The sequence below is a fragment of the Balaenoptera physalus genome (assembly GCF_965194825.1).
Source record: "Balaenoptera physalus genome assembly, chromosome: 3".
NCBI classification, from domain to species: domain Eukaryota; kingdom Metazoa; phylum Chordata; class Mammalia; order Artiodactyla; family Balaenopteridae; genus Balaenoptera; species Balaenoptera physalus.
The window spans coordinates 48,531,173-48,556,939 of NC_138890.1; the positions used below are offsets into that span (position 1 = coordinate 48,531,173).

Sequence of the window (25,767 nt, forward strand, 5' to 3'; positions counted from 1 at the left end):
CTGGAAGAAATAAAACTATTTATTCAGACAACATAACATAGTGTACATACAAAACCCAAATGAATCTATAGATAAAATATAAGAACTAATAACAATATAGCAACATTTCAAGATACAAGGTAAATAAAAATATCATTTTTTTTAAAAGGATGCAATTTACAGTTGCTTAAAACAAATCAAATACCTAGGAATAAATTTAACAAAAGTTGTTAATGGCCTTTACACAGAGAATACAAAACAGTACTGAGGGAAATTAAAGAAAACACCTTCCTTCCCAAATTTGGGCAATGTCATGCACATGCAATGGAAAAATTGAGGTAACAAAAATGTCAGTTTTCCCTTAATGAATTTATCATTTCACTGCAATCTGAAACAGTATCAATTTGTCAAAATCAGTAAACTGATTTGAAAATTTATATGGAAAGTCAAAGAGCTGAGACAATCTTTAAGGAAAATGAAATTGGAGGACCTAACCACTAAATAAACTTATTATAAAGCACAGCAATTGACCCAATGTATTAACAAAAATGTACAAAGAGACTATCAGAACAGAAGAACAGTAAAAAGTGGTGAACTTGTAACAAAGAGAGCAGTTCACTGCAGTGGCAAAAAGACTGTAAATTGGATACTGTAATAGACAGGATAATGCCTCCCCAAATATGTTCATGTCCTAATCTCCAGAATTTGTGAATATGTTATGTTACATGGCAAAGAGAAATTAAAGTTGCAGATGAAATCAATTTGCTAATCAGCTGATCTTAAAATAGGGAGATTATCCTGAATTTTGTGGATGGGCCCAAAGTAATTGGAACAGTTCTTAAAAGTAGAAGGAGGAGGAAGAGGAGGTCAGAGTCAGAACAAGATGCAAGTATAGAAGAATTTGATCTATTATTGCTGGATTTGAAGATGGAGGAAGCAGGGGTATGAGCCAAGGAATGTAAATGACCTCTAAAGATGAAAAAGGCAAGGAAATGGATTTTCCCCTAGAGTGTCCAGAGGGAAATACAGCCCTGCAACAACTTGATTTTAGCTGGGTGAGACTCATGTCAGACTTCTGACCTAGATAATTATAAGATAATAAATTTGTGTTGCTCTAAGCCATCAAGTTTGTGGTAATGTATTAAAGCAGTGATATAAAAGTAACACAAGTTCCAGTATGGGGAAGTATGAACCCTAGCCCCTGACATCACACCATACACAAAAATCAATTCCAGATATTTGTCTACCTAAATGAGAAAAGGTAGGTAAATGAAGAAATAAAGAAATATAGAAGGAAGTAAGAAAGCTTTAAAGGAAATATAGCAAAACATCTTTATGACCTTGGTATAGACAAAATTTCTTAAACGGGAAAAAACTACACAAGGCATAGATAATAACATAATAAAAGTAAATGGTTCTACTTTTTAATGTAATAAAGTATTACATGAAATAAAAATGTAATAGGCGTTCTACTTTCTTAATGATAATATATACCAGGAGCAAAGTGAAATGTAAGCCATGCAGTAGAAAAAAATAATCTCCTGGACTCATACCCAGATTATACCCCAAAAAATGCTATAAATCAACAAGTAAAAGACAGACATACCAATTAAAAAAAATAATCAAAGAGACTTGAGCAGACACTTCATCAAAGAGGCTGCCTTTGTCCAGCAATAGAATGAACATATGGCAGCTACATACAAAATCATGAATGACTGTCACACACAAAGTGGAAACGAAGCCAGACACAAAAGAGTACATACTGTGTGCTTGCATTTATGTAATATTCAAAAGCAAGTCTAATTACCCTATGGTTTTAGAAGTCAGGACAGTGCTTACCCATGGCACGGGCAAACAAGGGAGGCGTCTCTGAGTAATTTTCTGTTTTTTGATCTGGGTGCTAGTTACACACTAGGTGTGTTCAAATTATGAAAATGTATCAAGATGAACACTCATGATTCATGCATTTACAAAAATATGTTTACTATCCTTTGATAAGTTGAGCATAAACAAAAGCAAACAAATACCAGTATCTAGTATTAAAAAAAAAAAAAAAAAAAAAACACTTACCTGACTCTTATTAATCTCTTAATAACTGGTAACTGTTAAGTTATTCTTTTAAACCTTTTTTTTTTTTCTCTTTTTTGCTAATATGTTAGGAAACAACCTCCCTTTCTCATTTTGTTACTCCACCTTTCATCCAGACAACGTGAAAAAGACTCGTGTTGATTATTTCTTGATTATTAGCAAGAAAGTTCTGAAATCAAATAATGCATAATTATGACTGTGTGCTGTAAAGTTCTAAAATGCATTTAAGTGTTCAGAAATCTCCTTCAGAATCTCTGCAAAAGGTATCTATTTCCTGCACTTCCTCTAATTAAATTCACTTTTCTTCAAGTACCAGTAATCAGTATTTTTCAAAAAATTATTCTGATTAAATTTCATTTTTATTAACTTTCACTTCTAGTACCTACTGGTATAACAATGTTTTCTACAATTTTGCCATATAGATAATATATTGTACTATACATATATACACGTGCACATATACATTTATACTTATATGTATGTATATGTACTATGTGTGTGTGTGTGTATATATATATATATATATATATATATATATATATATATATGCGGTATTTCTAATACAGTTCAGATTAAACAGGTTTTTATCAGAATGTACCTTCTAAAATAGTATTCACTGGAAAACACATTCTATGTTTTAAAGTATAGACTTTAAATGAATGTATGAATGTAACTGTATATCCAAAAAAAACCAAGTTTAAGATAGGCAAGTAAAAATGTGGTTTAAAAATTCTTCTCAATTATTTGCTACTTGTACTATTTTACTATTTATCCATATGTTTTTCTCTAAAAATTACTCCATGAAGAACCAGGGCAGGAATTATTTTTTATATTTTATACCTGAGGAAACTGAAGCTCAGAAAAGTTACATGATTGTCTCAGGTTCACAAAGTTAAATAAGCTTCAGATTCAAGGGAAAAAACAAAACCCCAAATACCCAGGTGTTCTTTTTATAATTAAACCCTTTTTTTTTTGTCCCCTGGACTCCAGTCTCCCTCCCTCACTCAACCAGCTCCTCTCTACTGCTTTGTGTATGCCTTGTACTGAGAATAAGGAAGGCCCATGTGGGTGCTAAGACTATATAGAGAAGTTGCTAAGAATATAGGTGAATCTTAAGAATATGATCTTTGAAGTACAGTTAGGGTTTGGATTAGTGTTGTGTAGAGAGAAATGCTATATTAATGTGGGAAGGTACCACCAAACAGGGCATATGGAGCTGGTGATGAGCAAACTGAACTACTGAGAATGGACTGCCAGTGTTAAGATGGGGAGAGATGAGGTTAGAAACAATTACAAGTAATTCAACTCAAAGAATCAGTATTGGTTAATGAAACTCTCCAGCAGTCTATCGGACTTTAAGGGCATGTTTTTGTTTCCTGTTTAGCTCAGTTAGGAATAGAGAAGGTAAGACTTCCTAGATGGGAATATGCCTCATGTAGCAAAACCTTAAGCACATTTCAAATGACAGATGTTTATCCTGACCCATTCAAATCTCTTTAGTGCAATTTGCCTTAGTAAATATATTTTTTAAAAATTTCATTCAAAAGAGTTTCACAATTTTAAAAGCGCTCCATGTAAAGAGAGGGAAACATACAAAATAATGTTCTTTATTGGGCAGGAATGGGGGAGGAAAACTATAGGAAAAAGAACTCTTATTTTGTTATAGTTCTTTTAAGTCATTCTGGTGTTCCCTTCCTTCTGTCTCTGAATTTGATCCTACACCCAGTCCTGTCATTTTCCATCCTGAATATATTGTGACTTGTTTTGTTCCAGTTATCACCTGGACTTTACCTATATTTTTCTATTGGTCCAACGTTTGCCCTCTTACCTCTCTCCCATCTGTCAAGATAGCATTACTTACCTTTCAGATTGGCAAAGATCCAACAGGTCTGACAACATTCTCTTCAGAAAAAGAAAAAAGGAAAGTTACTCTTATATACTGTTAGTGGGAATGTAAACTGCTACAATCCCTATGGAGAACTTACTGGCAATAGGAACATTTCTTATACATGTACATTTTTACCCAGCAATGCACCTCTAGCATTCTGTCTTCAAGTTATTCAAGTCAAGAATATGAAAAGATATATGCATCAGCCTATGAACTGTAGTACTTTGCAATTGCAAGACTGGAAACCAGTAGGGGACTGGTTGAATAAACAGTGATGCATTTGTCTTTTGGAATACTGTAAGAAGGATAAGACATGTCTCTGTATACTACCATAGCATGATCTTCACCACTTATCCAAGGGAAGAGGGAGACACAAATATAACTGCATATTTGCTGATAATTTTCCATTTAAAAAATATATAAACAGAAATCATTAACTGTAGGAGAAGAGAGGGAATACAGTGGAGGAAGTTGTTTGTAGATTTGACTTTGTATACGTATAATTACATAAAAATAAAAGTAAGTAAAAAGCAATATGGAAAATCTAAAGCAAGATGAAACAAGTGAACCTGTGTATCACAGTGGATGCATTAATAGTGGAGGGGAAGTATTCCAAATTACATTAAAAACAAAGTGATTTGACCACACATTTCCAGTGAGATATACCCTATGGACAAAATGGGCTGTAAAGAGACTTAAACAGTTTTAAGCAATTATCTTTTTGGTGGTCATGTTGGTACTTTTATTCAGAAACTTAGATGTGTGTTGTCTAATAGAACAGAGTATGTTAGTGCCATGGAAACCAGGATTGTCATGAGAGAAAGGAGATACAGATGAAAGATTGTTTAAGTAAAAATCCTGAGATCTTAAATTTGAATTTAAAGCATGAGCTCAAGATATATTACATCTTTAAAACAAAGCTCTGTCTTTGAAAAGTCCTAAAAACAGTGACAAACCCTGAGGCAGTGAGTACCATTATTACTTGTACTGTGGTCTCCAAACATTACTTCCTGTAGAGGAGCTGGGATTTCTTGGTGAAGTTCAATTCCAAGTCTAGTGCAGTAAATGTACATACTGAACCTGGAGTACCTTCTCATACCTGAAAGAAAGGAAGTTACCACAGATTACTACTTGGAGACCCTCTCCCTTGTCAAAAATGGAAAAATTTGAGTATTAATCAGTTGATAACTTCAATAGGTTGAAATACAAATATGTTTATATCTGAGTTTTTAATGATATTTTAAAAGCACTCATTTATCATTATTTTGACAGTATCATTATTTATAAATTAAAGGGAAATATCAGTCATGTATCCTTTCTCCTTTCATAAGCTGTACCCCAGGGACAAAAATAGTTAATGGAGGAATTTTTTTTTTTTTTTCACACACACACACTGTATTTTATTTTTACAAGAGATAAATAGACTGACACCAAGCATTGTACATGGATGACCACAACAAAAGCAACAATGATTGCAATTACCAAACATGAAACATACTCATACTATGTCATAATATTGACATTCAGTCCAGTAATCCTCCACTGTAACAGCTCCTTTACTTTGCAGTGAAAATTGATTTGTATATTCTTTGCCTCTGAGTCCTTGTTGGATTTTTTTTTTTTTAATTCAGACAGAAAGTCACAAAAATTATACTCATCCTCATCAGTTCACTCAGTCCCATTTTATTAAATTTTTTTTTTCATCTTGATCTTTTGTTAGCACTTTTATGAGTTCATCAGTTTTTCATTAGAGTTCTGAAAATGCTTATTCATTCAGTTCAGCAGTACAGTCAGTTACCAGAAACCTGTACTTGTCAGAGTCTTTTCCATGAATTTCTTAAAGATGAAACCCTTTTATAGGAACATATTTGCAAAAGCATCAGAGTACACACAGAACTGTCTGTAAATGACAAAAGACTTAAAAATGACCACAGTTAAAAATTTGATGAAAGTTCATAATAATGCAGTTGACAAGAAAATTAGTTATTTCTGAGATATACATTTTAAGGTAATAACTAGGATTATGACTTATAACATTATACCAGAACATATAAGATTTTTAGAAATTTCATGTAATGTCTGAAACATTTATATTAACATATTTCCATACAAATAACCCAATGAAAGTTTAGTATTAGTTGTTTTGTTTGTTTGTTTGTTTATACTGCAGGTTCTTATTAGGCATCAATTTTATACACATCAGTGTATACATGTCAATCCCAATCGCCCAATTCAGCACAACACCATACCCACCCCATCGGAATATTTTTTAATAGAAATATTTTAGCTAATAAGTGAGTACAGAATGATTGAATTTGGCGATTATTTTGTAACTCCTGATGAACTAGTGGATCTAGGCCATGATCATCAATGGTTGCTAACACCACAAAGATAGAGACAATCTCCTGAAGTACACGATGTCACTAATGAGGACTTCTTGACAAAGATCAATCCATAATCTAACTAATAATCTAACTACTGATTTACAGATAATACAGGAGACAGAGGAACATATTAAATAACACCATGGATTTTCAATCAGCGAAGTTCAGGTCACAAGAATTTCTCAGGAAAAAATATATAGTTTCACCAACAAATCAGGTTTAAGGAATGTAAAAAGGATATAGGTGGAAACCACAGAGATAAGACGACTTAAGAGACCTATTAACCTATTATAATGCATGGACCTTATTTAGATTCTAGTACAGATTTTATCCACACACATGCATATACATATAATATATATATTTAATGTATATACTTATACATATATATTTTTTATGTATATTTATATATTTTGGAGAAATTTTAAAACTGACCAGGTTTGATGATATTAAGATGCTGCTTATTTTTTTTTTTCTTTTTTTTAAGAAAGTTGCTGCTTATTTATTTATTTATTTATTTTTGGCTGTGTTGGGTCTTCATTTCTGTGCGAGGGCTTTCTCTAGTTGTGGCAAGTGGGGGCCACTCTTCATCGCGGTGCGCGGGCCTCTCACTATCGTGGCCTCTCTTGTTGCGGAGTACAGGCTCCAGACGCGCAGGCTCAGTAGTTGTGGCTCACGGGCCTAGTTGCTCTGCGGCATGTGGGATCTTCCCAGACCAGCGCTCGAACCCATGTCCCCTGCATTAGCAGGCAGATTCTCAACCACTGTACCACCAGGGAAGCCCGATGCTGCTTATTTTTTAAGTATGAAAATTTTTTTGTTGTTAAGTATGCTAAAGGAGTCATTATTTGAGAAATAAAAACTGAAATAGTTAGAGGAAAGAAAATGATATCTTAGATTTGCTTCAAAATAAGCTGGATAGGGAGCAAGTGTAGGTGAGGACTGGATAAAACAAGATTGGACTCAAGCTGATAATTGTTGAAGCTAGGTGATAGATACATGGAAGTTCACTATAGTATTTTCTCTACTTTTTTATATGTCTTAATTTCCCATAAGAATTAAAAAGATAGAAAAGGAAGCCTTGAGTGGATTGGCCTTACAATAGTGTATCCCACTTCTCCTTGGGTCCTTGTACTCATGCTTGAGCCACCCTATCCATGTTTATCTTCTACATCCTTTCTCAGCACCTCTCCTGCCCAAGACTTGTCTGTGCTGTTTCTTGTGTGTGCAGCACTCTTCCTTACCCCTTTGTGCCTTCCTAACTCCTACTCCATCCTTAAGACTTTGGCACAGTTTTTCACTTCCTCAAGGATACCTGTGACTTCTCTGATTTGGTCAGATCTCCATGATGTATGCTGTTGTGGTACCAGCTATCTCTCCTTTCTAGCAATCATCACACTTATAATTTTACTCTCACAGTACAGTCCCCTAAAGATAGAATCCACACCCATTTTATTTAACACAGTACACCAGTACCTGTCTCAGTTTACAGTACTCTTGTTAAAGAAAAAATTTGCATGGGACACTTTTTGAAAATGTCAAGACAGATTTTATTCAGTACTACTGCAGTAGGAGACAGTGTCTTCAGGTGAACTGAGCTCAACTCCAATCTTTGTAGAGGTGACTCAGCATTTTAAAGGAACAAGTGAAGTCACATGGAAGGAGAATGAGCAAGGCTTTAGCAGAGAAAGGAAATTAGAAAATTGCAAAACGCAGATGTAGGACTGTTCAATTTGAAAAGACTCTGTCTGCTAACCAGTGCTTATTGAAGTTAGGCTCCTACTCTCCTACAGAGACTGGGAGACAGGATTCCTACCTGTACTGATGATAACATTTCAAGGGGATGACTCTCAGGTTCTTGAGGAAGACATTCCTGGGTTAAAGAAGATGTGACACATCTCAAAGACAGAGAAAAGAACTTACGATTTACAATTTCTAAAGTAAATGCTCTAATAAAAGGGGTCTATAGTCAGGGTTTTGGCTGGAACAAACAGTAAATTGTTTTTGAGCTTTCTCAGGCAGGCATCGAAGGATGCTGAGGTAATCATCCTAGGAACATGGCCTTGAGCTGATAGAAATGATGGTCGTGTTTGTTGACTCTTAGCGTGGGGTGTGTGAAATCATTTGTGCTGAGGGTTGCAGTTCTTATAGATGTAGGCTGAAGCCTAGTTGAGAAGAGGGCCCAGAGGAGCTTGCCTGGACTTTGGTCCATGAGAGAGTCTTTGTCACTCCATAAATATTTGCTGAATGTTTTACAATATAGGTGAGAAAAAAGTGTACAGGAAATAAGAAGCCAGAGTTGTTCACACTGGGGATAAAAAGAACTCAAGTTTCAGTAAGTGTGAAAGAGAAGAAGTGCTTACTCTAGGTGGCAAAAGCTGGAGCAAGGTTTTCTGATTTTATCCATTGATATAAAAATAATTAATAAACAGTTCTTAGTGTTATGAGATTTGTCCATTTCCAGTCCTAAGGGTAGACATGATTCTAAGTAGAGAAGATAAAGTGAGATATAGTTCTTTGTGTCCATCTCTGCTTTAGTCTTTAAAACAAAGAGAACATTTTTATTCTAATATTACTATGAGCTTCTACAAAGTTATCAATAACTGAATCCACATATGGCTATAATTTGCTATAGGGTGAAGTGACCACCTCTAAATAGAAAGCACGGGGTGGATTCCAAGGTGCTTTATGATTCTGACAGGTAAAAGAAACTGATAGGCGTGGTCAACAAGCTCTGAACCATTTACCTCAGTGGTTATTTTTGTCTCTTTCTGGAAGGCTCTGCAGTGTGCCTGTATTAACTGGAGCATAGGAATGTGGCCTTCTCAAAAATTCATAATTCAGAGCACAGAACGTGGCTAATTACAGAAATAATGAATACATGAGGTTTCCTATCTCCTTAATTATTTTATGTTTTCTTTTGCAAAACACAAGCCAGTTGCCTGCCGAGATGCAATTCCTCATTCACAGAGGAAACCAAATTGTCAGCTACAGCTAGTTGGGATCAGTAAATCTTCCTGAGTTAATACTTGGAAAGGAAGCATGCCATAAAAATTAAGGTAGATGTATTTGATTTGGGGGAGGGGATCATTTTTATTCTTTTGCTTTAAGTGGAGCCACGTGGACCTGAAAGATCAACTTCACTGTGGAATGGGCCTGTGGAGCAAGCTGTAGAAACTTGGAAATTCTTAAAGAAACAGAAATATTTCTAATTTCTTTCTAAGATAGGTCACTCACAGAGGAGTTCTACCAGAGGCAAGATGTGGAATTTATGGTATTCAATAGGAAAAAAGTTACCTAATAATAATGTGGATGAAAACCTTAGTAGTTTAGAAGATGTCCTGAGAAGCATTTGATGGGTGAAAAAAACTGAGATTTTATGCAAGTCTTCTAGACCATTTCTCTGCCCACCTTTTTTTTTTTTTTTTAATAAACAGCTCAAAACTTTCCCCAAATGGCTTATCATCTTAGGAGTATAGTTTATTACAGTGGTTCTGTAGCTTTAGTGCAAGCAAAGTTTACCCCAGGGAACTTCTTGTAGGTTGCTGGACCTCTTTGCTAGTGAATCTGTCTGATTCAGGAAGTCTGGATTGGGTTGCAGAATCCATAGTTTTAACTAAGCACTCAGGTAGTTATGACACACATCTTCCGTGGGCCACAATTTGAAAACACTGATGAAATAAAACCTGCCAGCATATATGACTAGAAACTCTTGAGTTGTGTTTATAATTACTATGACAATAAAACTAAATAATGTCAAGCACAGAGTTGATCATCAATATATACTTGGTTAATACCTCTTAATATGAGTTTTAATGCAAGTATAAAATTGTTGTTTTAATTAGACTACAGTCCTATGAGCACCATCATACTCTGGTTTTAGCGCCCGATTTCAAGAAAACAGGGTTAGTACTGCTGTCCTACACACTGCTGTAGGGTTCAGTATTGAGCCTAGGGTTCAATATTGGGTGTAGGATAGGACAATATAATGTTGCACAGAAGAGCAGGGGCTTCAGACACAGGTTTTCACAATCTCTATCCTAGGGACTCTCTGTATACCTTTGAGAAATTCATTTAACTTCTTAGGCTTAGTTTGCTCATTCTTGAAATAAGAATGATAATGTCAATACCTACTTTCTAGGATTATGTGATATTTAGATGAGAAAATATAAAGTTGTTAGTGCAGTTCCTGGAATATTTGTAAGTGTTTAAATGAAGAATGAAAGAATAATTTTTTTATCCACATAACAATTCGATTTCATTGTCAAGAGGAAAGCAGTGACACCCTGGGGAATAGGGTTCTTCTATAAGCCTAGAAGCTGAAAGTTGAAGGTTTCAAGTGCACTGAGGCATATTGCCTTGAATATTATGAGAAATAGTGATTGTCTCACCACATGGCTTTGGTTAAAAACCCATAAATAAAGAGATTTGAAACATAATTTTTAACAATTTGGACAGGGTTAAGAAATAGCAGAGGCTACAAGAAATGAGAGAGGCCATACCAATTACTGGGCCTATACATGGTACATATTACTAAAAATTTAGCATTGCTGCGAGTGAGGCAGGTTATTTTTGCCTTGGTTCTATACCTGCTCTCTACTTTCTGGTGAAGAGCCCCAAACAAAAGCCAGATTCTATGCTCATGATCTCCAGGGAACTTTATTAAATTCTCTCTTCACCAGTGACGAACTACTCCTCTAAATTCTAACAATCATATGGTTATTAGCATTTAATCATATGAGATAATACATGTATAAACATTACCCCAGCACCTAGTGCATAATAGGTGCTCAGAAAACGTTGGCTATTATCATTAATACTTTTCATTGCAATTTCACTTCCTAGATATTAACAGTGTCTCCCTAAAAACACTGAAAACTAGGGAATAATGCTAGAACTAAGAAATATCAGTCTACTATTCATTAATGAGTGAAGATTGGTTATCTAAATGGTGCTCCATTTCACTTTACCTTATATCAGCACTCTCTTGTCTTCTGGCTTACGTAGCTTCTCATGAGGAGTATGTTCTGATTTTTTGTTTCTTTGTATGGAATGTCTTTTTTTTTTTTTCTGTCTGCCTTTAAGATTTTCTCTTTATGTGTGGTTTATAGCAACTTGAATATGATGTCCAGGTTTATGTTTGTGCTTTTATTTGTTGTTCTTTCAGTATTTATTCTGTTTAGCGTTCTCTGAACCCTTAAATCTGTGGTTTGATGCCTTTCATTGTTTTTGAAAATTCTTGAGCATTATATATATACACATTTGTTCTACCGCATTCTCACTCTCTTCTTCTAGGATTCCAATTACATATAAGTTAGACAATTTCATATTTTTTACTGATATTGAATGTTCTGTACTACCCCCCACTCTTATTTCTTATTGTGTTTTGGTCTGAGTAATATCTATTGATTTATCATGAAGGTCACTGATTCTTTTCTTAACCAAGTTGAGTCAACTGATGAGCATGGAGGCATTCTTTATCTCTGTTACTAGGTTAATTATTCCTAGGATTTCCAGTTATTCTTTTTTCTTTTACTGAGGTATAATTGACATATAGCATTATATTAGTATCAGGTATACAACATAAAGATTCTATATTTGTATATATTGTGAATTGATCACCAAAATATGTGTAGTTATCATCCATCATCATTACAAATCCATCACAACTGATTTTTTGTGTGTGTGCACATGATGACAACTTATAAGATCTACTCTCTTAGCAACTTTCATACATACAATACAGTATTTTTAACTATAGTCACCATGCTGTACATTACATTCCCATTATTTAGTTATTTTATATCTGGAGCTTTGTACCCTTTGACCACCTTCAGCCATTTTGCATACCCCCTCTGGCAACCACCAATCTGTTCTCTGTATATGAGGTTTCTCTCTCTCTCTGAGATTTCACATATGAGATCATACAGAATATGTCTTTCTTTGTCTGATTTACTTCACTTAGCACGATGTCCTCAAGGTCCATCCATATTGTTGCAAATTTTCTTTATTTTTATGGCTGAATAATATTCCATTGTATATATAGACCACACTTTTTAAAATATTTATTTATTTATTTGGCTGTGCTGGATCTTAGTTGAGGCATGCGGGATCTTCATTGCGGCATGTGGGATCTTCATTGCGGCATGTGAGATCTTCATTGCGGCATGCAGGATCTTTAGTTGAGGCATGTGTGATTTTTAGTCATGGTATGCAAACTCTTAGTTGTGGCATTTGGGATCTAGTTCCCTGACCAGGGATCGAACCCGGGCCCCCTGCATTGGAAGCATGCAGTCTTAGACACTGGACCACCAGGGACGTCCCAAGACCACATTTTCCTAATCCACTTATCCATCAATGGACACTTAGATTCTTTCCATATTTTGTCCATTGTAAATAAGGCTGCAGAAAACAAAGGGGTGCATATATAATTTTGAGGTAGTGTTTTTGTTTTCTTCAGATAAATACCCAGAAGTGGAATTGCTAGATCATATGTTAGTTCTTATTTAATTTATTATGATCCTCCATAATGTTTTCCATGGTGGCTGCATAAACTTATATTCCTACGAAAAGTGCACAAGGTTTCCCTTTTATCTACAGTCTCACCAACACTTGTTATCACCTGTCTTTTTGATAATAGCCATTCTAACAGGTGTGAGGTGACATCTTATTGTGGTTTTGATTTACATTTACCTGATGATTAGTGATGTTGAGCATCTATTCAAGTGTCTTTTGGCCACCTGTATGTCTTCTTTGGAAACATGAAGATTTAGATCCTCTTCCCATTTTTTAATTGGATTGTTTGAGTTTTTATTGAGTTGTATGAGTTCTTTATCTAGTTTGGATATTATCCTTTTATCTGATATGTGATTTTCAAATATCTTCTCCCATTCAGTAGGCTGCCTTTTTATTTTGTTGATGGTTTCCTTCCTGTACAGAAGCTTTTTAGTTTGGTATAATCCCATTTGTTTATTTTTGCTTTTGTTGCCATTGCCTTTGGAGTCAGATCCAAAAAAAAAAATCTCTCTAAGACCAATATCAAGGAGGTTTTCACCTATGTTTTTGCATAAGAGTTTTATAGTTGCTGGTCTTACATTCAAGTTTTTAATCCAGTTTCATTTATCTGCATATGGCTGTCAAGTTTTTTCAACACCATTTATTGGAGAGACTGTTATTTACCATTGTATATTCTTGCCTCTTTTGTTGTAGATTAATTGGCCATCTATGCATGGGTTTGTTTCTGGGCTCTTGGTTCAGTTCCATTAATCTATGTGTCTGTTTTTATGCCAATACTATGCTGCTTTAATTACTATAGCTTTGTAGTAGTTGGGAATCAGGGTGCATGATGCCTTCAGCTTTGTTCTTATTTTTACTTTTTATAGTTTTACCTCTTATTTTTCGAGACTGCTTCTACTATTCAGAATTTTTTGTGGTTGCATACAAATTTTAGGATTGTTCTAGTTCTGTGAAAAACGGCATTGGAAGTTTGGTAGGGATTGCATTGAATCTGTAGATTGCTTTTGATATAATGAACATTTTAACAGCATTAATTCTTCCAATCCATGAGCATGGGATATCTTTGTATTTACTTTTGTCTTTTTCAATTTTTTCATCAATATCTTATGATTTTTAGTGTACAGTTCTTTCACCTCCTTGATTAAATTTATTTCTAGGTATTTTATTCTTTTGGATGCAATTGTAAATGGGATTGTTTTCTTAATTTCTCTTTCTGATATTTTGTTGTTTCTGAATAAAAATGCAACAGATTTTTGTATATTGATTTTTGTACCTTGCAAATTTACTGAATTCATTTATTAGTTCTAACATGCTTTTTGATGTAGTCTTTGGGTTTTTCTATACATAAAAATCATGTCATCCACAGATAGTGATAGTTTTACCTCTTCCTTTCCAATTTATATGTTTTTTGTTTCTTTTTCTTGCTTAACAGTTGTGGCTAGGACTTCTAATACTGTGTTGAATAAAAGTGGCAAGAGTGAGCATCCTTGTCTTCTTCCTGATCTTAGAAGAAAAGCTTTCAGATTTCCACCATTGAGAATGATGTTAGCTCTAGGCTTGTCATATATGACCTTTATTATGTTGAGGTACATTCCCTCTATACCTACTTTTTTGAGAGTTTTTATCATAAATGAATGTTGAATTTGATCAAATGATTTTTCTATATTTATTGAGATGATAATATTTTTATCAAGGTGGATTAACACATTGATTTGGAGATGTTAAACCGTCTTTACATCCCTGGAATAAATCCTACTTGATCATGGTATATGATCCTTTTAATGTACTATTTAATTCAGTTTGCTAACATTTTGTTGATGATTTTTGTGTCTATGTTCATCAGGGATACTGGCCTGTAATTTTCTTCCCTTGTGGCATCCTTGTCTGGTTTTGTGATCAGGGTAATGCTGGCCTCATAAAATGAGTTTGAAAGTGTTCCTTCCTCTTCTATTTTTTGGAGGAGTTTAAAAAGGACTGGTATTAATTCTTCTTTGAATGTTTGATATAATTCATCAGTGAAGCTGTTTTGTCCTGGACTTTTGTTTTTGAGAGGTTTTTGGTTGCTGATTCAGTATCCTTACTAGTAATCAGTCTGTTCAGATTTTCTGTTTCTTCATGACTCAGTCTTGGTAGGCTTTATGTTTCTAGGAATTTCTCCATTTCTGCTAGATTGTCCAGTTTGTTGGCATCTAATTGTTCATAGTAGTCTCTTATTATCCTTTGTATTTCTGTGGTATTAGTTGTAATGTCTCCTCTTTCATTTCTGATTTTATGTGAGTTCTCTCTTTTTCCCCCCCTGTGGTGACACTAGCTCAAGGTTTGCCAATTTTGTTTATCTCTTTAAAGATCCGGCTCTTAGTTTCATTGATCTTTTCAATTGTCTTTTAGTCTCTATTTCATTTATTTGCACTCTGATTTATGTTATTCCCTTTCATCTACTAACTTTGGGCTTCATTTGTTCTTGTTTTTCTAGTTATTTGAGGTGTAAAGTTAAGTTGGTTATCTGAGATCCTTCTTGTTTAGGAAGTCATACCCTCAGGTGATGGCCTTTAAATATGCAAATATAAACAGTCCTGTGTGACCATAAGTGTAAATCCTGCTGGCCATCAGGGCCAGGCAATTTAGGCATCAGTTGCAAAACTAAGGGGGCCAGATGAGTGTACAAGCTCCTTTCCAGGAAATACCAGTTACTGGAGTGAGGCAGAGGGAGAGTGAAAATATGGAAACAACCATCCTCTATCCCTGGAGTGTATCTCAGTAGGCCCCTAAATGTGTGACAAACCAGAAGCCTGACCCTCAGGCTAAAGCTCTAGGGCAGGCAAATAGGTGTCTTTCACAAAAAGACTGGGGATGTGTTTCAGTCTGTTCTCTGTGCAGTGCCCTGGGGATGATAACTGGTGAAGAATTGTCTCTCCTATTGTTACCATCCCTTGGGACCCAGTAATGAAAGCCCATTGGCCACCAGAGCCAGTAAATTTTGAGGTGTCCCCTAGGTGGCAACCACAAAAACCGGGCACTAGATATAAAAATTGGGGCACCAAATATGTGTAAAAGCTCCCCTCCAGAAGATACTGGCCTTCTGGAGTACAGCAGAGGGAGAGTGCAAAGAACATCCACACTCTAGAAAATATTATAATGAGTCCCTAGATGTGTGTTTAATTAGAAGCCTGCCCCTCAGGCTTCAGCTATGAAGATAAGTTAATAGGTCTCTTTCACAGAAAGACTGTACTACTGGCACTATTGTCTCTTGCTTTTCCCTGGGGGTAGTGGCTGTTTAAGAACTCTTTCTCCATTGGTTACTGTCCTGTGGGATTCATAAGCATAAGCCCCACTGGCCACCAGAGCCAGGCAATATAGAGGTGTCCTCTGGGGGCAGGCAGACACAAAAATCAGGGTGATAGAAGAGGGTACAAGCTCCTTTCTAGGAGATACTGGGGAGCTGGAGTGAAGTAGAGGGAGAGCACAAAGATGGCACCCACCAGCCTTCATCCCCAGAGAGTACCCCAGCCAGTACCCAGATGTGTGTTAAATTAGATGTCTGCCTCTCAGGCCAGCACTTTAAGATAAGCAAATAAGCCTCTTTTGCATGAAGTCTGGGCACCTCTCAATTGGCTGCCTCTTTTCTGGCCCCTGAGGCAAGTGAGTCTGCATACAGGCCCCTTAAGAACCATGTCTCAGTTTACTACAGCCCTTTAGGTCTTGTAGATGCAAGCCTCATTGGTTTTCAAAACCAGGTGTTTGTGGGGTGTGGGGGCAACCTTGTCTCTTACCTTGACTCTTAGGTAAAGGTCTTTAAAGTAGGGGAGCCAAATATAGGGTTCAAAATTTTTGTTCCTCAGGGAGAGGAGCAAAAACTGGGTTTTGAGTTCCTTCCCGATTGTGGTTTGCATCACTGGGGGTAGTATTTATGGCAAGATTTTGTCTCAACCTCTCCCTCTCTGGTTTTTTTCTTTTATATCCAACATGTAGGAGTCACCAGCTAGTTTTTAGGATTTTTCCTCAAAGGAAATTTTTCCACATGTAGATTTGGTATATCTGTAGGAGGAAGTGAGTTCAGGATCTTCCTACATTGTCATCTTGTGCCAGAACCCCCATTTTTTTTTCCTTACGGTTTCCATCTCTGCTGAAATTCTTAATGTGTTCATATTTGTTGTTCAACTTTTCCACTACAGCCTTTAACCTATTAATCATAGTTATATTTCCTGATAGTTCCAACATTTGGTTCTTGTTTAAACCTGGTTTTATTGTGTGTTTTGTCTCTTGACAGTGGGCTTTTTTCTTTCTTTTTCTTGTGTCTTGGACATCATCTGTAGAACCAAATAAACTGAGGCAACTAGTATTTATGCCCCAAACACATATGCTTCTTTTTTTGCTGGACTTTTAATGTTCAATCACTCTTGTTAAGAGTTGAACTGGGTTTGGGTTTTGTTGTTGCTGTGGTTACTCCCAAATATATCTATTTCATATTCCTCTAGCTTTGTCTTGTATTTCAGTTGGTGGTTGGGTTGTCTTAAGATTTTTCTAAGTATTCTTGCTTTACCTCGATTTTAGGTTTTCTCAGTGAATTTATACCTCAGAGAGAATCTCTCTTTCTAGGTTTTTTGCCCCTCTCCCAGAATTATACTGTTATAACTTGTGAGCTGACTTTTTTATGGTCTGGTGGCAGAATTCAGAGGTGGGGTTCTATTGTCCTTAGCCATGCACTAAGTCCCTGGGTGTTGAGGGAGTGCCTTTGTCTGTGAACTTGCCCCTATCCCTGCAGGAGCCTGGGCCCTGGATAATTTTTCTGCCCTGCCTCAGGTAGAGAATTATTTTTATTCTCTTGCTTCAGCCACAATGGGTCTTTTGGTATTTTGCCATCCTTCTCCCAGTGGTTTAAGACTTTTTCCCCCATAGGACAGAAGGGTCCAGCCAGGGTTTTATCAGAGAGGAGATGGCCACTCCCCTCTTTGAAGCCTGCAGCCTGTGGGAGGCTTTCTTCAATCTCTTCCCCAGACTCTAATCTTGCTCTAAGTACCCTGTGAAAGTCCATAAAGGACAATATGTGAGTGTCTGCAAATTCCCTTTGTGTCTGCATTCTAGGGGCTTCTAAATTCTAATGATAGTCCACCTAGCATTAGCAATTAGCTAGAAATTTTGGCTAAAATATTCTCTCCCACTTGAATGGTGTCTCTGTCTTCTTTCTATGCTCTTCCCCAGGAAAGCCAGTGCCTACAGCTCCTTGCAGATGCCTGTCTTTCCCTATATTTCAGACTAGCTGGTTGCCCTGTGACCTCAGTTCTCTGAAGGGCTCAGGAAAATTTATGCTTTCAGAAATTATGTCACTTTTTCTTAATGTTCAAGTGAAAGCAACACTTTCTAGCTTTTGACATCTTGAGTGGAAGCCAGAAATTCACTTTAACTTCTTAAGCATATGTTTAGGGTTTTTCCTCAGTAATGTAATCTTAATGTGAAACATCATCAATCCCTTAATTACAATTAATAATATCTGATTAAAGTTTCTCTGTAGCAATTGGGTCCTGTTTTCACAGATGAAACTACTAGAAGCTTTTCTTATTTTGCATGTGTCTGATTTGGAGGCCTCTAAAAGCAACTGATCTCATTTTAATCTTCACTGAATGTTGTATTAAAAAAACTTGCTAAAATTGTATCTGTTGCTTATCACATGTTCAGCATTTTGACAAATAACAGAGTTCTAAATCTCCTGGAGAAATTGTCTCTTCAGCTGCTGTTCTCCTTTCCTCTGATCATAATGTTCCTCCAACATTTTAAGATATTTTAGATTAATTCCCATCTCAAAAATTCTCACTGATCTCTAGTTTCTTCAAGACCTTAAAAACCTGAGAATTTTGAGATTTAATTAGTGGAACCAAAGCTGCTTCGTGTAAACTAGAAATTCATAGGGATTAATTAAATTGATCAGCCCTTCCATGATAAACTCAAACATCTATCTCAAGAAATACCAGTTGTACAAGATGTGTTCTGCCTGGCATGCTTAGGAAGATATTGGGAAGGGAAATTTCTAAAGATGTGTATTGTTTACTGTAAACATCCTTGGCATTTTATAGTAGCATTTGCCAACTACACCTAAAATAAAATTGATTTAGACCCAGAAAAAAAAAAAAGTCATTTTGACCAAAATCTTTATCCAAGATCTTAAGCCACCTGTATTGTAATAAACCATTTCCATTTGAATAAGTCTAAACAAGTACATTTTAAAGAATTAGCATGTATTAATTAGCTACTGGCACCAGACACTCTGCTAAGAACATCAAATGCATGTTTCTATTTAATTTTCATAACATCATAATGAGATAGATAATATTTATCTCCATTTTACAGATGAACAAATTGAGGCTTTGAGAAGACAAGAAACATTCCTAGGTTCCCAGAGCTAGTGAGTGGAGGAGGAGCCAGGTCTATTTGTCTCCACATGCCACTCAACTATACATTATGCTGTGCCTATAGCAGCATTTCAGCATTTTAATATCTGGAGCAGCATGGTATTGAAAGGAAGAGAACTGTACTGAGAGTCCTCCTACTTGAGTTCCAAACCTGATTATAAAACTAGCTGTGGCTTCCTGATCAAATCATTCCCGTCTCCTAGCCTCAATGACTTAGTCCTGTTGTAAGAGATTGGATTAGGTGATCTTTCAGACTCTTCTAATTCAGGAACTTGCCCAGAACATAGGGAACAAACTGCATAAACTAACTCATACTAAGCTATGAATGACCATCTCTTGACCCTTCAGGGGCATTTGCATTTTCAAAGAGGAAATAAAAGACTTTGCCATCCCTTATTTCACCTGTAGTGCCTGTCCTGTCTTTTGTAATCTTTGCCAGCCTTTCTTTTTCATTTGTTCATTTTGTTTATTGTTCAACTAAAGCTTCTACAAGCCATGTGCTAAAATCCAGGAGAGATGTGAGATCATTTTAAAATGTAAGAATCCAAAACGCCAAAGTTGAAAACAAACCTAGTGAGGGAGTAGGGGAAAAGACCTTACTGTGAGTCCCTATTAAGAGATGTATTTGAATAAACTTATTTATCCCAGTCAGTCAGGGTTACCCATTTCCTAGCACCTGTTTTCATCCCAGTGTCCAAATGACACTAGAAATGGTCAATTTGTATTTCTCCATTGGACACAGTCAGTATAGTAGAACTTATTTAGTATTTTTCAGCAACCTTAAAAGCAGACTGAAAAACTTGGATGGGGCAGTTGAAGAGTTGTGAATACCTCTGTTCTCTCTTAGACAAAGAAAAAAGGTGCTGACATCGTGGTGCATACCTGAGTTACTGATCTTTCACAAACAGTTTTCTAGGGTAAATTTACCTGCTCCAGTTGTCTCTTGACTAAACCTCAGTTTTAGCAGAATCGTTTCTACAATAAGTCAAAGAGAAATAATACAGAGTTTTAAGCTCTTCAGCTTGAGCATGAGACATAGCTGGATTTGAAATTGCACTATCCTTTACTAGTTGTGTGTCCTTGAAATGTTTATTTAATTTACTTAAAGTTCAGTTCCCTCCTCTGTAAAATAATGGAAGCAGTATGGTGTTAAAAAAAAAATTCAACTGAATAAATGTTAAAGATGTTATTGGCTCTATTCAACAATTCATGAATTGGGCAGCATCCGATCTAGCAGATAATAGAAAGGAGCTGTGAGGAGCAGTACAGAATGGAAGACTCTTATAGGCAGAAGGGAGCAGAAGCAAGGAAGTTATACTAAGCAAAAAAAGTAGATTGGTTGTTCCAAGCTTACTCTCCTTTTGGTGTTTGCAAGGGTCTATCAGGCAGATTATCTAACTAATGCTGAGGGGGTGATTGCTGACTGACTGGTTTAAGACTGCATTTCTGAAGGCGTGGAAACTGTAATTAAGTTAAATCTCAGTTTGGTGATGTGGGGTTTAGCATAAATGACTCCATTTTGGGCCTGTTGCCTTGTCATAAATGACAATGCCACTTCATAGACTGTGAGGGTCAAGTAGGATATTGCATTTAAAGCATTCTCTGTTGAACAACAATAATTATTTGGTATTTTAAAGTTGGTTTTGGTACTTTCTAAAGACATTCAACCTTTTCTTTTCCTCCCTCTACAATAATTTTAAAATTATGTCTAGAGCTGGAGGGGCTAACTAATTTAAATGCTTCCAATCCAAGATTAAAAGGGACAGGTGACATTTCTGTGACATCACAAATTTAATGGCAATCCCTAGACTAGATTTTACTTTACCTCTTCGTAGATCAATGCTCACCCTTCCTTTTTCACCCTCTAGTAATGGAAAAGTTTGTATCCAAAAATATGTATTTTTATGGTTATGTAGCAGTAAAATTTATTAGTCCTGGAAATAGATAAAGCTAAGTTCAAATACCCCACCCAGGGCCCTAACTATGTGACCACATGGAAGTTATGTTATCACTCTATACTTCAGTTTCTTCATCTGTAAAATAATGAAGACCGATACAGAGAGATCTCTAGCTAAGATATTCACAAGCTCTGAAGCGAGGCAGACAGTTAACAGTTATTTGGATGCGAGATCTGATGGAGGATGGCCTGGCTGCAATGAGATCAAGTGTGTGACAGGTGGAAGAACATCATTCTGAGAGCAAAAGCAGTAGCTTCTGACTGTTGTGGTTGCAAGGCTATCTTCACTCCTTACTGCCTGTGTAACCTTGGGCAAGGTGCTCAAGCTTTCTATCTCCGTCTCCTCATCTTTGAAATGGGAATTACAAGGATATCTACCACATAGAACTGATGTGAGGATTAAACAAGTCAAAGCACAAAAAATTGAGGCTGCCACTTAGCTATAAATAACAGCTGTTATTAATTAGGTTTTGTTAAATCCTATGCCATTTTATTTATTAAAAAAAAAAAGCTTATGCTACTTTTCCAAAGTACATGCAAAACTTTGGACTTGGACCTTTTATCAAAGCCTCAAAATTCTATGGTCTACTGCCCACCAGACATTTCCATTTGCATGTCTTGCATTATAGTTTACGTGCCCCAAATTGATCTCGTCTTAAATTTAAGCCCTGTGATTCTCCTATAGCTTTCTCTGCCTCAGTCAGTGGTAACTCCATCCACCCAGGTTCCCAAGCTAGAAACATGGGGACCCTCCTAGACGTTTCCTTCCTTCTCATCCTCACTCTCGTCATCTGAACAGCCACTGGATTCTACCACTTTTCACCTCTTTAGTATCACGTTCATCTGTCCATATTCAAAGGAGTGAGTCCTATGAGTACAGGAATTACAGTTGTCTCATGTATACTTGGCAACTGTTTCTCTTAGAGCTGTAGATAGTAATGAGCCAGCCAGCAGAACTTACAGTTTAATGGATGAGACAGGTATTTCATAAATAATTGGAGGTATTTCTCACTTAATTTTAAGTCATTATAAGTGCTATGGAGAAAAAGTACGGAATGCAATGCGAGTATATCAAGAGGGCATGATTTAAATGTGGGAAACCTGAGGCCCTGACTGGGCCCAAGGGATTTACTGGCAGAGTCTGGAACCAACCGAATGTCTTCTGACCCCTTGAATTGGAGACTTTTACGCCAGTCACCTTGGTCTTGTCCAAACAAAAGCATGTCCTTGTCCACAGAGGAACCTGTGGCAGGAGGTCTCCTCAAAGAACATGTTCTCAACAAGGCAGCAACACCTCAACTCAGTTCATATCCTCAAAACTGGAGCAGGAGTTAATCAGGGTCATGGTGGCATTTAGTGTCTGCAGGGTCACTAAGTCCTGTCGATTTGACCTCCTCAATATCTCTGGAATCCATCGATTTCTCTCCATTCTCATTGCCACTGATCTAACCCAAGGTGGCATTACTTCTTACCAAATTATTGCCAGTCACCTCCTCATTGCCCAACATCCTCTCTAGAGACCCAAATTCCTTCATTCTGTTTTAAATATTTTACATAAATATTTAACTATGCTCCTCCTTAGGCTAGAGTTCTTCAGTGGCTTAAGATCACGTCTAAAATCCTTAACAATGCTGACATGCCCCTGCCTCTGAAGTCCTGCCTTTCTCCATCGCTCTCCTTATTCTCCAGCCACAGAGGATTGTTTGCCTTCTTCCACTCACTTGGGACCTTTGTATGCCCTTACTTCTACCTGGGAAGCTCTTGCCCAAGCCCCCTTACTTTAAGCCTCATCTTGCCCACAGAGCATTTCTTCACAAAGGCCTTCTTTGAATTCTCTGCCCACTATCACCACACACACACACACACCAATGATTTTCAACTTCAGTGTGCAAAAGAATAACCTAAGGAGTTTGTTAAAAATGTAGCTTCGGGGCCTTCCCTGGTGGCGCAGTGGTTGAGAATCTGCCTGCCAATGCAGGGGACACGGGTTCGAGCCCTGGTCTGGGAAGACCCCACATGCCGCGGAGCAACTAGGCCCGTGAGCCACAATTACTGAGCCTGCACGTCTGGAGCCTGTGCTCCGCAACAAGAGAGGCCACGATAATGAGAGGCCCCGCGCACCGCGATGAAGAGTGGCCCCCACTTGCCACAACTAGAGAAAGCCCTTGCACAGAAACGAAGACCCAACACAGCCATAAATAAATAAAATAGTGTTCAAAAAAAAAAAAGTAGCTTCAGGACTTCCCTCATGGCACAGTGGTTAAGAATCCGCCTGCCAATGCAGGGGACACGGGTTCGAGCCCCGGTCCGGGAACATCCCACATGTCGCGGAGCAACTCAGCCCATGCACCACAACTACTGAGCTTGCGCTCAAAAGCCTGCGAGCCACAACTACTGAGCCTACATGCCACAACTACTGAAGCCCGTGTGCCTAGAGCCCATGCTCTCCAACAAGAGAAGCCACTGCAATGAGAAGCCTGTGCACCACAATGAAGAGTAGCCCCTGCTCGCCACAACTAGAGAAAGCCCGCGTGCAGCAAGGAAGACCCAACGCAGCCATAAATAAATAAATAAGTTAAAAAAATAAAAATGTAGCTTCCCTAGGCCCATGTCCAGAGTATCTGGGGGTTGATCCAGGCATTTTGCATTTTTACTAACAAACAAACAGCCCCAGCGGTTTCTGACCAGGCGGCTCTCAGACCACACTTAGAGAAGCCCTGAGTGATGTTAACTTCTCTTACTAAATGATGTCAGAATACCTTTGTTGCCTTCTCCATGAAATTCCCACGTTACTTATTTTAGGTCTGTAGTCCCTGCTAATGCGCACGCTATGCTGCCAGGGCAGGGACCTCATCTGGGTTGTTCAGCCATGATCCACAGCAGAGTGGATGCTTGATAAATGTTTGGTAAATTGATGATAATTCCTTACTTTTGTAGAACACAGTAATTTATGAAGAACAATACAGGTAAACCAGGAAACAGGCTTTGAGAATTAGACAGTGTATCCCACCGCACAAGGCACCATGCCTGACATCTTGGGAGGGCCCTGACTTCTGAAGGGTGGCTAACCTGCTTGTTAAAGCTCACTGATTTCAGCTGTCTCCACTCAGGTCTCTCTTCCTCCGCATGCTCTGGTGACACTTAAGCCTTAATTGAATAGTGAGGTTCCTGCCGCCTTCCAGTGACTCTGCTGATGAACTGTCAAAATAGAAAACACCAGGGACAAAATGCTGCCACCAGCAAAAAGCCTCCTGGTGATCCAAATGCTTCACTGGAGCTCTATGCTCTAAGGGGTCAGTTTTTGGGGGCAAAGGGTAGTTGATGAGGAAACTGAATCTTCATTCCCAAGGCCTCCTTTCTGTTTCCACAGAAGCATTTAGCTAGGAAAGGACTGACCGATGCATAAAATCTCAAACCTGCCTCAGGTTACCAAGAGGCAGCAATGTTCCGAGATCACGCTGCCACCATGATGTGGTAGAAGGTATAAAAGGCTCAAAATACCTGAGTTTAAATCCTGAATGAACCAAGGTATATGGCAGTGGTTAGTTAACGGAGAGTTAGGACTATCAAAAAATTAAAGTTCTGGCACCCACCCCTACAGATTGTGATCCAGGAAATCTTGGGTTGGCCCTCCCAATTCCATTTACAAAAGCACCTCTCCTAATAATTCTAATGCAAGTGGTCCTCAGACCACACCTTGAAAACTGATGTTTTGACTTAGATGAGTTAGGTATTCTTTCTGAGCTTCAGTTTCCTCGACTGCAAAATGGAGCTGAAAACCCCAGCCTGACCTACTTCACAGGGTTCTTTTAGGGGATTGTGAATTTTGTGTAAGCTATAAAGTGCTATAAACATATATAAACATATAGACATTTTGTTACTAGATTTGTTGATGACAGTGTTATTAATTATTTCTAGGAAATATGTGAGTTATAATAGATGCTTTCTAAGTATAATTACGTAACCCAAAGGGATACCTAGCAATTGGAATTTAAAGATGTACTGAATTAATGACAGACAGGACATATCTGTCTTGATTTATGTTCTGTCCCCAGAGCCTGACATGGAATAAATGCTCAAAAGGAACTGTTGAAATAAGTAAAGGAAGTGCTGGCTCTTTTATAGCTAGTATATGACTTACTAACCCCCCAACTGCCTCCTGAGGTTTGCTCACTTTGGCTTCCTTCACCAGGACCAGCCCGGGATGTGCAAAGCATCAGGGACCCCCAGGAACACTGACTTTATTGACTCAAGACCCCTCCTTCCTGAGCACCAAGCTCCTGCTTAGCACTGTCTTAGGCCTGCGGTATCACTTGTGTTCTGGATTTGTCTTCTGGATAGGTATCACAAGAGAGAACCACATTTTGGGGACAGAGGAGAATTTTCTTGAAAAGCACCTCCTTGCAAATGCCTTGCTCCTTCAAAGAAAGGGGTGATGGGATCCCTAGCTATGTGGGAGAGATAACCTCCCCAAATCCTCTGAGATTATCAATCTCGTTTCTCCCCACACCATCCTTTTATGCTTACCTGCATTCTGGCATGTCTATTAGT

At 37.5% G+C, this 25,767-nt stretch overlaps 1 protein-coding gene across 1 annotated transcript in view; it reads right to left on the reverse strand.

Moving 5' to 3' along the window:
- Window positions 1-2,586: 2,586 nt before the first annotated feature.
- LOC309657791 (uncharacterized protein) overlaps window positions 2,587-25,767 on the reverse strand; it is a 689,801-nt gene continuing 666,620 nt past the window's right edge. The window contains exon 6 of the mRNA XM_082455686.1: window positions 2,587-5,054. The gene's annotated coding sequence lies outside the window, so the exon portion shown is untranslated. The remainder of the gene's footprint in view (window positions 5,055-25,767) is intronic.